Source organism: Schistocerca nitens, chromosome 1, assembly GCF_023898315.1.
Source record: "Schistocerca nitens isolate TAMUIC-IGC-003100 chromosome 1, iqSchNite1.1, whole genome shotgun sequence".
Taxonomy (NCBI): domain Eukaryota; kingdom Metazoa; phylum Arthropoda; class Insecta; order Orthoptera; family Acrididae; genus Schistocerca; species Schistocerca nitens.
Genome location: NC_064614.1, coordinates 72122941 through 72136665, shown reverse-complemented (window position 1 = coordinate 72136665; position 13725 = coordinate 72122941).

Here is a 13725-nt window from a genome sequence, read left to right as displayed (position 1 = left end):
TAACGTGACAGTTTTCCACACATCGCATTGTTGATGACATCATTGCTCCTGAACTAGGCATGGTAAAATGATAGCATTTAGTACTTTCGTTTCGTAGCGTACGTGCGTACTGTTTATAAAATGTCCCGCGAATACAGTTAGTAGTAAAGAAGTAATAGATTACAGTGTCATTCGTCGTGTGGTATTTTTACTGCACGGGCAGTAGAAAAGTAGTTGGCGATAAACATTTTTCCTTTTATCATTTTACAGTGGTTTTCAGCAAGAAAATATTTTCGTAAATGTTTTAAGTTATGTGTAAAGTTTGTTGAAACGGTTCGATTCCCGATCGGGTCGGTGATTTCCACCCCTCGGGAATTAGGTGTTGTGTTCTTCTTGATTCGTATCGTAATAAGTGACATTACTATTGGGATGACTACATAAATTGAACAAAAAAAAGTTTATTGCAATTCGCTAAGGGCTCCCATTCTCAAATATTGGATGAATAAATTCTGGTAATTCACGCGTCGTGGACTACGCTTCATTTTCACCCCTTCTGTCTCTCGTTTGATAGGCAGGCGCTGCTTAACGCCGCAGCGATTGCAGCGTGACAGTTTGGTTGAAATCGATTCCATGTTTTAGGTGGAGATGTGGAACATACATGCACATACACACATACAAACATCCTTTTCTACAGTATGCATGGAATACGCACCTCTTCAATACGAACGTAAATGAAACTGGGAAAAATCTCTAACGAATTATATTATGTGAGACAAATTACATTAAACTAATCCAAAATGAAAATCGTACCAGCTCTCCGCTAATCAGAACCGAAAGGAAACTCCAGAGGACCAGTAACGGATTTTAATAAATTAATAAAATTTCCTTCTTAAAAATTGCGAAAATTCATGAAAAAGTCTATTTTCAGACGGCAGATGAAAATCTGCAAGAAAACATCCTCCAGTAAACGCTAGCTAGAAGCCCGCCCGGCTAGCCGCGTGGTCTAACGCGGTGCTTCCCGAGCGAGAAGGCGTGCCGGTCCCTGGCAGGAATCTGTCCGGCTGATTAGTGTCGAGGTCCGGTGTGCCGGTCAGCATGTGGATGGTTTTTAGTCGGTTTTAAATCTGCCTCGGCGAATGCGAGCTGGTTCCCTTACTCCGCCACAGTTACATTACGTCGGCGATTGCTACGCCAAACTGTCACCACGTACACGTAGACCATAATTACTCTACCACGCAAACATTTGGGGTTACACTCGTCTGGTATGAGGCGTTCCCGGCGGGGGTCCACTGGGGGCCGAACCGCACAATAACCCTGGGTTTGGTGTGGGGCGGCGGTGAGGTGGGGAGATTCCTGTTGCCTGTAGTGGGGTTGTGAACCACTGAAGGCTACGTCGGGATGAAGCCTCTCCCTCGTTTCTAGGTCCCAGGTTCAACACACAATACAATACACAAGCTCTAGCTACTTCATAGTTAGTATCTTAAAAATTTAATGCAGTTGTAGTTCCCATGTATATTAGAGTCTGTTGTGGTTCCTCAGCACAGTTCAGTACGGTACGTTCTGTGCAGTAGGTAACTCTGGGAAACGCTGAATATCGCAGACACGTCTGCTAACCGTCCCACCCAGAGCTGAATATCAGGCGGAGATTATGAACGTAGACGGCCGTTAGAGGGCACAATCACACGGCAGCGATGCGCTCGCGGTGTTAGCACCCCATCTCCCTCACAGCGCAATATTCTTCCTCGTGGACGTTATAAATAAGGCCGCCCTACGAACAGTCAGTACCAACCCACCCTCGTTGTGGGGAACTGAAATTAAAAACAATGGTCTGTCATTTCTGTACTCTCGTCCCATCCTATCGCTTCCTGTCATCGCTATACTATATTATAGGATGACAACATCGTTTGGCAGGCAGTCATTGTAGGCAAAACCATCCCGTACTTCCGTCTCCTCGACTTCTATGTCACCATCTATGGCCGTCCTGTAGCCATCACCCCCACCCTTAAGTACCTTGGCGTCACCCTTGACCGTTGCCTCTCTTGGACCCCCCCCCCCCCCCTCATCACTGGACAATCCAAGCCAAGACACGCTCCCGACTCTGTCTCCTCAAGCTCCTTTCTGCCTGCACATGGGGTCTGGACCCCTCCACCATCCTCCACAGCTATAAATCCCTCATCCGCCCTATCCTCTGCTACGCCCACCCTGCCTGGATCTCTGTCCCTCCTACCTTTTACAAATCCCTTCAAATCCTCGAACGCCATGCTCTCCGTCTCGCCAATCGCATCCGTCTCCCCTCCCTCACGCGGATCCTGTACGACCTTATTCCGTTCCCCCACCTCCGCCTTTTCCTCGAACAGATACGGATCCCCTACACCTCCCGGAAACTAGATCCCCCTCACCCACTTGTCTCTCCCATCCTCTCCCACCCCCACCTGGTGCCACGCCTGTGTTCCCACATCCCCCCTGCTCTCCATCGCTCCACTCTCCTTACCCTCTCCCAAGATGGCTTCCACCAGCTCCCCCTCACTGATGATGCCCTCCTCCCCTCCATATACCCCTCCTGTCAACTTTGATCCTCCTCTCCCACATCCTGTGTTTTTTCCTCAGGGCACCCTCTCTCCCTTCTCTCCTTCCTCCCCACTCCTCCCCTGGGCTTCCCCTATCCCCCATACCTTCATTCCTCCCCCCATCTCCTCTGCCATTGGCATCTCCACTCTGCCCTCTCCCTTCAAATGGTTCAAATGGCTCTGAGCACTATGGGACTTAACATCTTAGGTCATCAGTCCCCTAGAACTTAGAACAAACCTACCTAAGGACATCACACACATCCATGCCCGAGGCAGGATTCGAACCTGCGACCGTAGCAGTCGCGCGGTTCCGGACTGCGCGCCTAGAACCGCGAGACCACCGTGGCCGGCCCCTCTCCCTCCCCCCCCCCCCCCCCAACACCTTTTTCACCCTCTTGGCAGGTCCCCGGACTCACACACATTAAGTGGACATTCGCACACCAGAGATCATCGCCATCAGTTTTTCGTGGGTGTTCAAAAAATGGTTCAAATGGTTCTGAGCACTATGGGACTTAAATTCTAAGGTCATCAGTCCCAAAGAACTTAGAACTACTTAAACCTAACTAACCTAAGGACAACACACACATCCATGCCCGAAGCAGGATTCGAAACTGTGACCGTATTTTCGTGTGTGTGCCGTCGTGTTTGTGATTCAGTATTTTTCGCCGCCCACGCTCCTTCGTTCACATGTGTGGTCTAAATCGTCAGTGTTTGTGCACGGTGCCGACAGTTTCCTTGTTTTTCGTCGAGTGTGAACGGCTTCATGTTTTTTTTAATTACTGTATCTACCGTTTTTAACCACCATTATGTTACTTTTATGTCTTCATTGGTTTTTTCACTTATTGTACTGCTTGTGGCTGAAGAGCGGTGTAAAATTTACCGCTGCCTGCCCACCTTGTATGAGGTAAAAAATGACAATAAAGAAAAAAAACATCGTTTGGCACTTGGTCTTTCTCTCACGTCGCGATTCGGACTGCGTCTCTCTTTATTCTTAGGCTGTCGAGATGGTTTTGGCGGAGGTTTCCACTTTGCTCTTCTTTATCTACATGGTGTGCCCTAGTATTGTCCTTGCCTGTGCCTCGTCCACCATCAATCAACCGTGTTAGCAACAAGTACAATAAAAGTGTCGCACGTGTGCCCAGACCATAGCGTAAAAGTAGAACAAATGAAAAATGTGGGGTGTACGCCATCTACGTTTCAGACACCAGACGTTCTTTGGGAAATGCACTTATTTTTGATAAATAATTAAAAATTTCTGAAAATGGCACGAAATTCGGGTCGGTGAATACCTTTGGATATAGATGGCGCTACATACCGATTGTCCTGTTTTATTTTTAATGGGTCGTAAAGTACTGCACTGTGGTTGGCTGTTTTATTTTAACGGCGAGTAAAATAATGATCTACGATTCACTGTTTCGTGTTAGTGGCTGGTGTAGTGCTATCGTGACATCATGGCAAGGGGGAGGGCGGGGGGAGGTGTTTAGCGAAATCGTGACAACGATGTCATAGAAATGGGCGCGGCTCTTGACGTCGTGTATTATGTAATTGCTGGTACGTGTGACGTGACAAATGTAAAGTGGGCTGGACTCGATATATCCTTACCACTCGAAAGATAATTTGAAGAGTGTGTTCAGCGTATATGTTGAAACGATATCAATGATAAACTTGCCGATGTCATTGATAGCAAACTGTTCAAATGTGTGTGAATTCCTAAGGGACCAAACTGCTGAGGTCATCGCTCCCTAGACTTACACATTACTTAAACTAAGTTATGGTAGGAACAACACACACAGCCATGTCCGAGGGAGGGCTCGAACTTCCGGCGGGTCCAGCCGCACAGTCCAGGACTGCAGCGCCCAAGACTTCTCGGCTAATCCCGCGCGGCAAAACGACATCGCCTGCAGCGCCTCTGGTGGGCTCGCGACCATATTGGTTGCACACTAGACGACTAGAAAACCATGACCTGGTTTGATGTATTTAGATTTCAGTTGGTGAAAGCTGATGGTAAGTTTCGAGTGTGGTGCGGACTCAACGATGCCATGGATCCAAGATGTTAACAAGGATCAAAAATCGGTTCAAATGGCTCTGAGCACCATAGGACTTAGTATCTGAGGTCATCAGTCCCCCTGAACTTAGAACTACTTAAACCTAGCTAACCTAAGGACATCACACACATCCATGCCTGAGGCAGGATTCTAACCTGCGACCGTAGCGGTCACGCGGTTCCAAACTGTAGCTCCTAGAACTGCTCGGCCACACCTGTCAACAAGGCATTGGGCATGCTTGTGGTGACTACATATTGGTGTGAGCTGTTTTTACACTGAATTGATTAGGTTCTCTACTCCAGCTGGATCGATCACTGATTGGAAATGGCTATGGTTGGCTACTTGGCGACCTTTTTCAGCCATTTATGGACTTCGTGTCACCGGGCCATAATTGTTCGCTGTTGGTCTGAAGAACATCGTGAACAATTCGAGCAAATGATTTCGTCACCCACATTGCCCGACGTGAATCCCAGTCAACATACATAGGACATAATCGAGAGGTGAGTTCATACACTAAATCCTTCACTGGCGACACTTTCGCAATTGTGGATGGCTAGAGAGGCAGAATGGCTCAGTGTTTCTGCAGAGGACTTCCAGCGACTTATTGAGCCCATGCCTCGTCTGGATACTGCACTACGCTGGGATAGAGGAGGTCCAGACAGGAGATTAGGAGCTACTTCTCGACTTTTGTCACCTCAATGTAAATAAGTGTTACAAGACGTGTGGAGTGGAATGAACAGTCTAGTGAGTACAGAACATGCGCTAAACGGAAGAAAGATGAAAGCATTAAGGAGGTGCAGAAGCGAGATCAGCAACAAATTTAGCATGAAATTTGCGGACCAAGAAACTGACGAAGTTAAATATGCCCGCTACCTTGGAAGTAAAGTAACACGTGACGGTATTGGTTAAAAACAGTCTTGCTTGAAATTTTAGTTTTTTACCTTTCAACTACTCGTTTCACCTTATTTAGGTGTCTTCAGGTTACCTTAATTTGGTATTTCTTAGAAGGATCCTTTAGCCCAGTGTAGCCAAAGAGCATCATCGAATATATCAGGCCAATATCGCGAGTAACAGTTACTCGCTCCGGTGAACGGGAACGCGTTATACAGATCTTGGTGTCACTCGCGTCTATCTAGAAAAGATTTTACTGAGTTTAACGAAGGCGATGTTGGCCTGATGTATTCGACGATGCCCTTTGGCTACACTGACTAAAGAATCCTTCTAAGAAATACCAAATCAAGATAACCTGAAGACTCCTAAATAAGGCGAAACGCCTACCTGAAAAATAAAAATCCAAAATTGCAACCAAGACTGTTTTAACCAATACTATTAAGCACTGGTTTGCTGTATGTCACATATGGATTGGAAGAATTTCTAACGCATGACGGACAAAGCAAGAAAGAAATAAAGAGCAGGTAAGTATACGCAAAGAGTGCATTCCTAGTTAAGAGAAGTCTACTGGTATCAAATCTAAACCTTAAAATGAAGAACAATTTTTTGAAAATGAAGGTTTAGGGCAGAGCGTTGTATCGTAGCGGATCGTGGAATGTGGGAGAACCAGAACAGAAGAGAACGGAAGCGTTTGAGATCTGATGCTACCAAAGGAAGAGGAAAATTAGGTGGATTGATAAGGAATGAAGTTCAAAAATGGTTCAAATGGCTCTGAGCACTATTGGACTTAAATTCTGAGGTCATCAGTCCCCTAGAACGTAGAACTACTTAAACCTAAATAACCTAAGGACATCACACACATCCATACCCGAGGAAGGATTCGAAACTGCGACCGTAGCGGTCGCGCGGTGCCAGACTGCAGCGCCTAGATCCGCTCGGCCACTGCGGACGGCAAGGAATGAAATAGTTCTCCGCGAAATTGACGAAGAGAGGAACATAAGAAAAACACTAAAAAGAAGAAGGGACAAAAGATAGGACATTTGTTAAGACATTGGGGAACAACTTCCATGTTACTGTTGTAGATGGTACAAACTGTAGGGGAAGACAGACATTGAATACACCCAAGAAATAACTGAAGTCGCGGACGTATGTTTAAGTCAGAGCTGAATGGGTTGGCACAAGATGGAAATTAGTACAGACCGATTCGCAGCAGTCGGAAGACTGATGACGCATGAAAAAGTCTGACTCGTTTCTTATCTTTGGTATTCAGCATCTCTCTCCCTCTCTGTTACCTGAACCATTTACTTGTTTTTTGTCTATCTAGTAACCCATCTCTGAACTGTCCGCTAAGCAACCAATTTTCTTCGACTTGTTTTTGTACTGAAAATCAATGGTTCTCTATCATACGTCAGACATGAGAATATCCACAGATCTAATTTCATATACGTGAGAAGTTTAGCATTCAATCTATCGATCGGATTGCACGTGACGTTCTCCTTGCCGTTAGTATTGCCTTGCCCTCAACTGCTCTAATTACAAAAACATTTCAATCGATTATATATGTTCATTGTTAGTTAAGATTTCACATTATTTTATATTTAAGTCAAAAACTGAATTCAGTCTGAACAGGCCTCGGAAGACCCAATGGTACCTGTATGCGAATATGGAAGGGCATGTGGTCAACACACTGCCCTCCTGGTGTGACATCACAATCGTATTCAAAAACTTATCCCTTTTATCCAGATGAATATCCGTGTAGCGACAGCGTCACGCACCCATAATTGAAATAATATTTAATTTGTTGGTAATTCGTCGACTGTGAAATACAGCGATATGTGCACTTTGTGATCATCATCATTATCGTTTGTAAAAAACAAAAACATTAGTATTAATTAATTAATTAATTATATGTACGACGCATAAATGCTAAAAAAGACACTTCTTCGGTGTCGCTTGATCAATGCCTATTATCGCTGAGCTGTGTTGTTTAGTGAGAGACTTATTTTCGAGTGCAGATCAAATAAATATTTAAAAATTCTATAATATTTCTTGCTTTATGACTAGTCGACTTCAAAGACCTTTCCTCTGCCGATCGGAATAGATGTTAACTATTTGCACTAAAAATGAAATAGTTAAAGAGTAAACTTTCCATTTGATTCATTATGATATCAAGCGCTATTTTGTGCGGAATTATCATTTATTTATTACGTTCATTAGAATCTGCAGTCATTGATTTTCTCGAAATCAGATACATATTTGCTTATAATTCTGACGAAAAGAAACTTCATTACTTTTCATGGTCAACCAAAATATCAAACGAATTATTTATAAGCTAACTGTGGGCCGTAGCTAATTTTGCAGTTTTTCAGGAATGTTAAGTATTATTAATACTTCTTTTGGAATACAATTGAGAATTAATCAGAGGTATAATTTGATCCCAGTTATCTTGTAACATTACCGCGAAAGACAGAGTTTTAATAAATAATTTTACGTGTTAGTAAATGCTTTTGACAACTATATTCTGAATTTAAGTTCAATTTTGCTAAAATTATAGGAGACAATGATACAATTGACGACCTCGGACGTAGACTCGCAGTAAAGTATATTTTTATGAGAATATGTAATGTATATAGATTTTGAAACTGAATGTTCTACAATTTTGTTATGCGTTTTCTTTCACATGTATCTCCAAACAAATGAGATGTATCACAGAATGAATAAATAAGGAAAAGAAAAGAAAGAAAATTATTGGAGTAAATAATATCAAGAAAAATACGACAATAATAGATCGCAGTCCTTCAGGTGAGAAAGCTACTGACCAAGACAAAAATTTTGGGCAAAGAAATTAGGGAATCAATAGTAGATGAACGTGGCCTTTCTTTCATTTTTCTAAATTTTGAGGAAGCTTTTAAATTTTAATTATCAGAAACCGCCAATTAGTGTGAAGTGCCACAAGATGGCGGAGTTATGTTCACGCTAAGGGAGCTTTTCGGTCCTTTTTTCTTCATTTAATTTTGATGAAGTAAAGTATTATTCTTTTTGTGATAGAATTTGTATTGGGGATAAGCTGAGATTTTAAAATCAATTACTTAATCAAAATTAATGGAAATACAGAAGGTAAATAAAATGCTCATTAATAGGAAAAAGTATATAAATGCGATAGTGAATTAAATGCCAAATAGAAGGAAATTCCGGATCAAGCCACTGAAAGCACGAGGTCTGCCGCGAGTAGTACACAAATACCGGCCGAATTCGAAGGAAAAGTCAAATTACCATCTCAGTTATCAGGTCCATTTGGTGAACTGTGTAAAAGTTTAATCTCTTTAAGACAAAATTCTATTCACCACGCGCAGGGACAGACAGTTCATGTGAATAAAAATTTTGTCCATCTTGCGAAGGGACATAAGCTCATATGAACGCAATTTCGTCTACAAACAGCAGAAACGGACGAATATTTGGAACGTTTTGCAAATGAACAAGCAGTTCGAAAATAAATTCAAATTAGTACTGGCATCCAACAACGAATGGGTGAAGATTTTCAACGTTCTTAGAAACGGTATCGACGGAATTAGCTGATTTAATAATCTCGAGCGAAGTTTTACCTAAGGCCGTAATGCAATGAAAATCAGACGTGAAGGATCTAAAACACAATTATTCCAAATTACCAAATACCGAGCAGCAGCTAACTTCTCAGAGTAGCCACTTACGCAATGAATTTGTTAGCTGACTGTATGAAAAAGATGAGAGGGTTACCGATTACTTACCCTCTCAAAGTAACAAGATTAGTAATGAATTCGTTAACTACGCCTAATCAGTCTGATGAATATTAATCAGCTTCTCATGTTCGACAGTACAAGAGTTCAACATCAATTTAGTGTTTCCTGTGAAAATAATGCAAAAATATTGAACATGCTGAGCGGAACGTACAGGATATGGATCCCAGTAATATGAATTTAGTGTAAACCAAAGAAAGAAGCAAAAACTGAAGTGTGGCAGAAATACCATTAATGAAAAACTTAGCATCAAAACTGAGGAGCATTGGTGAACAAAATGAAGGAACTCCTTTACGTTAGAAGAAGAATAATGTAAGACTGAAGAAGAATAGAGGATGTAAGAAGGAGACCACCAGAACCAATGACAAAATTCCTTTTCAAAGAAAATAACCTACTATTATGACACATAGGTCAGTTTCATTTTCTGAGAATTTTGAATTACTGACTGTGATAAAATCGGAAGAGGAGAGACTCGAAGTGTTCGAAACGGTTGCTCAGTTTTGAGAGTAATGATAACTAAAAACGTCTAGATTCGGCAACTAAATGAATTTATCAGAACTCCAAGTTGAAGAACGGGCTGACTGATAAGACGTAAGAAAAATTTCTTTAATACGAGAACGTACCACAAGGGCCAAGCTAGTTTAAGATGAAGACATTCCTGAAAAAAGGAAATCAAAAGTAAATGAGGACATTTGAGCTACCCATTCTTGCGTATCTGCCTGACTATTTGTAAGTGCTTGCCCTTCTGTGGTCGGTACTGTTTTGCTAAACGTTTTCATGAATACACATGCTCATTCTCACTCTAGGGAAACGTAATGGTGCTAGCTAAACGTATTGAAAGTAGCCAAGGAAATCCTAGTCTCAACTATGATATTTCACTGTGTCCTCAGGTAAACGCCGTACGCTCGGCAAACCACCAAGCATCTTTACAGGTTCTTCCTTCCCCAAGCCTTGTTGCTGACAAGGGGACTACCAGAAAAGTTATTCACGGATTAAGTCTTGGGCGTATTGTGGAGGGACCTGTCCTGGGTCCCTTACTAAAGGCGTCTCATGAGATTGCCGCTAATTTCCGAGAAAATCGATGTCAGAGTTTTATGGGTACCTTCTATACTGTAATGTTCGCGAAGTATCGAAACCACGAGCGTGGCTTAGTGGTTAAGAAACATGACTACCAAACTGGTGATGATGGGTGAAACACTCTTCTCCAATTCTTTTCGAGTGCAACGTGCAGAATATTATTAAATAGTGTAAGTCATGCAAAATTAATCATTTTCACCGTAATAATTTCATTAATAAATCAATTATAACAGCAAATTTTCTTGAAAAGTGTATTCCGTTTATACAGATTACAAAATCGTGTTACTCGCTATCGTTTACATCGCTTGCTGTTCTGGAACCGAATTTTTGTTACAGAAAGCGATAATGGCAACCGAAACACAAATACGTAGACCACCACGCACATTTAACAAAAGCTAATGCCTTGCCGGCACACGGATTTTTCGGCAGCCATTCCGCAAAACACAGTTGGTTTGAATTCAAAGCGCCTTTTCCTTCATCGATCAACTTCGATGAGATTCACGCAATTTGATCATCTTTGTGAAAGCAAGTGTGCTACATTGATGCCGATTTAATGTATGTATCTTTATGGAATCTCCCTTCGAAGCGATTTCCCCATTAGATTGTAACAAATCGGGGACATTTCGTATGTTTTCCGTGAAAATTTTAACCTGCGGTGAAAGTAAACATAATAGGGTCTGCTATTCCGTACGACCAGCGTAGTAATTGTGAACCTTGGACTGCGCTACGCTGACTTATGGAATATGACTAATGCTACATTTATAGGTTGTCACTCACACTCCGTCTTCAGGCCACGAGTGGCCTACCGGGACCATCCGACCGCCGTGTCATCCTCAGAGGAGGATGGTTCAAATGGTTCAAATGGCGCTGAGCACTATGGGACTTAACTTCTGAGGTCATCAGTCCCCTAGAACTTAGAACTACTTAAACCTAACTAACCTAATATCATCACATACATCCATGCCCGAGGCAGGATTCGAACCTGCGACCGTAGCGGTCGCGCGGTTCCAGACTGTAGCGCCTAGAACCGCTTGGCCACCACGGGCGGCTCGGAGGAGGATGCGGATCGGAAGCGCGTGGAGTCAGCACACCGCTCTCTCGGTCGTTATGATAGTATTCTTGACCGAAGCTGCTACTATTCGGTCGAGTAGCTCCTCAATTGGCATCACAACGCTGAGTGCACCCCGAAAAATGGCAACAGTGCATGGCGGATGGATGGTCACCCATCCAAGTGCTGGCCACGCCCAACAGCGCTTAACTTCGGTGGTCTCACGGGAACCGGTGTATCCACTGCGGAAAGGCCGTTGCCTTTATAGGTTGTACTCACAAATATTCACCCTCGATTTTCTCGGAAACTAGGTGTAACAGTTGTGTTACTAAATGTGACACTTCTGTCACTAAATGTAACTGGGTTTTCTCTTTTGATGCAAGTCAATTGTCAGGATGAGCATTCTAAAGCATTCTGTCAGGGTGAAAATATTAAATAAATTAACTTTTCTCCCTTAACAACATGTGGGCAGGGTGGGTTCTTCCTTGGCTCGGGTATGAGGTCGAATGAAACATCATTTTACATAAGATAACTTTTATTGAAGATTTGTACAACTGTATCTTACGGAATGTTCTGGTTCGGAGAGCGGCAGCTGTGTCGTTTGTGAAGTCTTCTGCTGCGGCAGCGGCGGCGGCGGCGGCGGCGGCGGCGGCGTCTGATTACGCGTAGCGGTGTGTATCTCGTGTCGCCGTCTCGCCCAGTTGACTGGAGACGCGCAGCGCGAGGTGGCCTGTTTAATTATTGCGAGCGAAATCGTGCATCGGATGATACCTTGGGTGTGGCGTCCCAGTGTTTCTCTTCTCTAAGCGGCCGCGTGTGTTCTGCGTCGGCCAGCGGAGCGGCGCGGCGGGGGAAGGCCAGTGTGGCGGACTCGAACCACGGACTCCCGCTTGCCAGTCTTCGGCTGTCAGGTCTTCATCCCATCTCACAGGTGACTACTCATGTGAGGCCGTCTCCTTCCCGTCCTCACGAGCCACCCGGGTATGTAAAAACCAGACTTCAAATACCTTTTAACTACTGTCTTCTGGCGCCGCGGCTGCTGCTTGCTATTCCATTACAGCGGCGGACTTGCTTCGTCTGTGCATGATGCAGACTCTTCTTGCATGACGGTCTTCAGCACCGAAACTGACAGAAAACTACTGCTACTTCTTCGTCTTCTTCGTCTCCGTCTCCATCTCCGTCTTCCTCCGTCTTCATCTCCGTCTCCGTCTTCATCTGTCTGGCCCACTGCGTCTCGCGTATTTATTCACTTCAGTTTACTGGAGGTGAACGACTTCACGGTCATTGCCTCTTCTGTCACGTTGAGAAGCTCCTCGAAGAATCTTCTTAACGTCGGTCATTGGCTCTTGGAATGTAGGCGAGGGCTTTTGATCCCATGTGACGACTGAGAAACACGTGAGCCGGGTATTGCCTCTTCTGTCACGCTGAATAGCTTCTCGAAGAATCTTATTTACGTCGGTCATTGGCTCTTGGGATGTAGGCGAGGGCCTTTGCTCACATACGACAACTGAGAAACACGTGAGCCGGTCGGGCGATGCCCTGACGGCTGAATCGACAGCGCCCGCTTATGTGGAACTTGCTGATTTCACGGTCATTGTCTCTTCTGTTCTGCTGTTCGGCCCGCTGTTTGCGAGTATGTAACTCTCTAAACTAAACCAAGTTTTTCATTTATATTCTAATTTCTAGTTCACTTTGATTTCACTAATTTATTTACTTAAGTACCACTCAACATAGGAGCTGTCGCATGGAAAGTCGCTGGCCAGGTACTGAGGACTGGTATCTCTGCAACGTACCTAAGACTCTATAAACCTGAGTTTAACAGATCTTACGGTCTCCTTGTGAGACGGAGCAACTGGCCACTGCAGACCTGGGCCTAGCTGCCAGACGATCGCCTTTCGCACTGCTTGCAGGCTCGGCAGCATTGATTCACCAGCGGCCGTTATCCACTTTGAGCAGTCGGCTCTGCCAGTCGCCGGCAGGCTATGTGGTCGTTATGTAAAGCAGGTCTGGCTGGCTGCCTATCTGTCGACGCCCCCTATTGAGATACAGCACTAAATCTCTCAGAACCCTTGCCGTTGCCTGAAAATATAATTTTTTAAGCATTGAAACGCCGCTCTAACACATCCATATCCCACGGTGTAAGAAATTCTGCCTCCCAGGCCTAAAGAGATGTTCCAAACACATAAGTTAAAAGCACCTCCGTATCGTTTCCTTTTCTAGTTCTTCATTTATTGATTCCTCCAATGGTGTGATAATCACGGACCAACTGATATACAGTCCATTAATGCATATTGTTTTTTCGAACAAATATAATGCGACCTGGTTGTGAGGCTCAGAGATTCTCA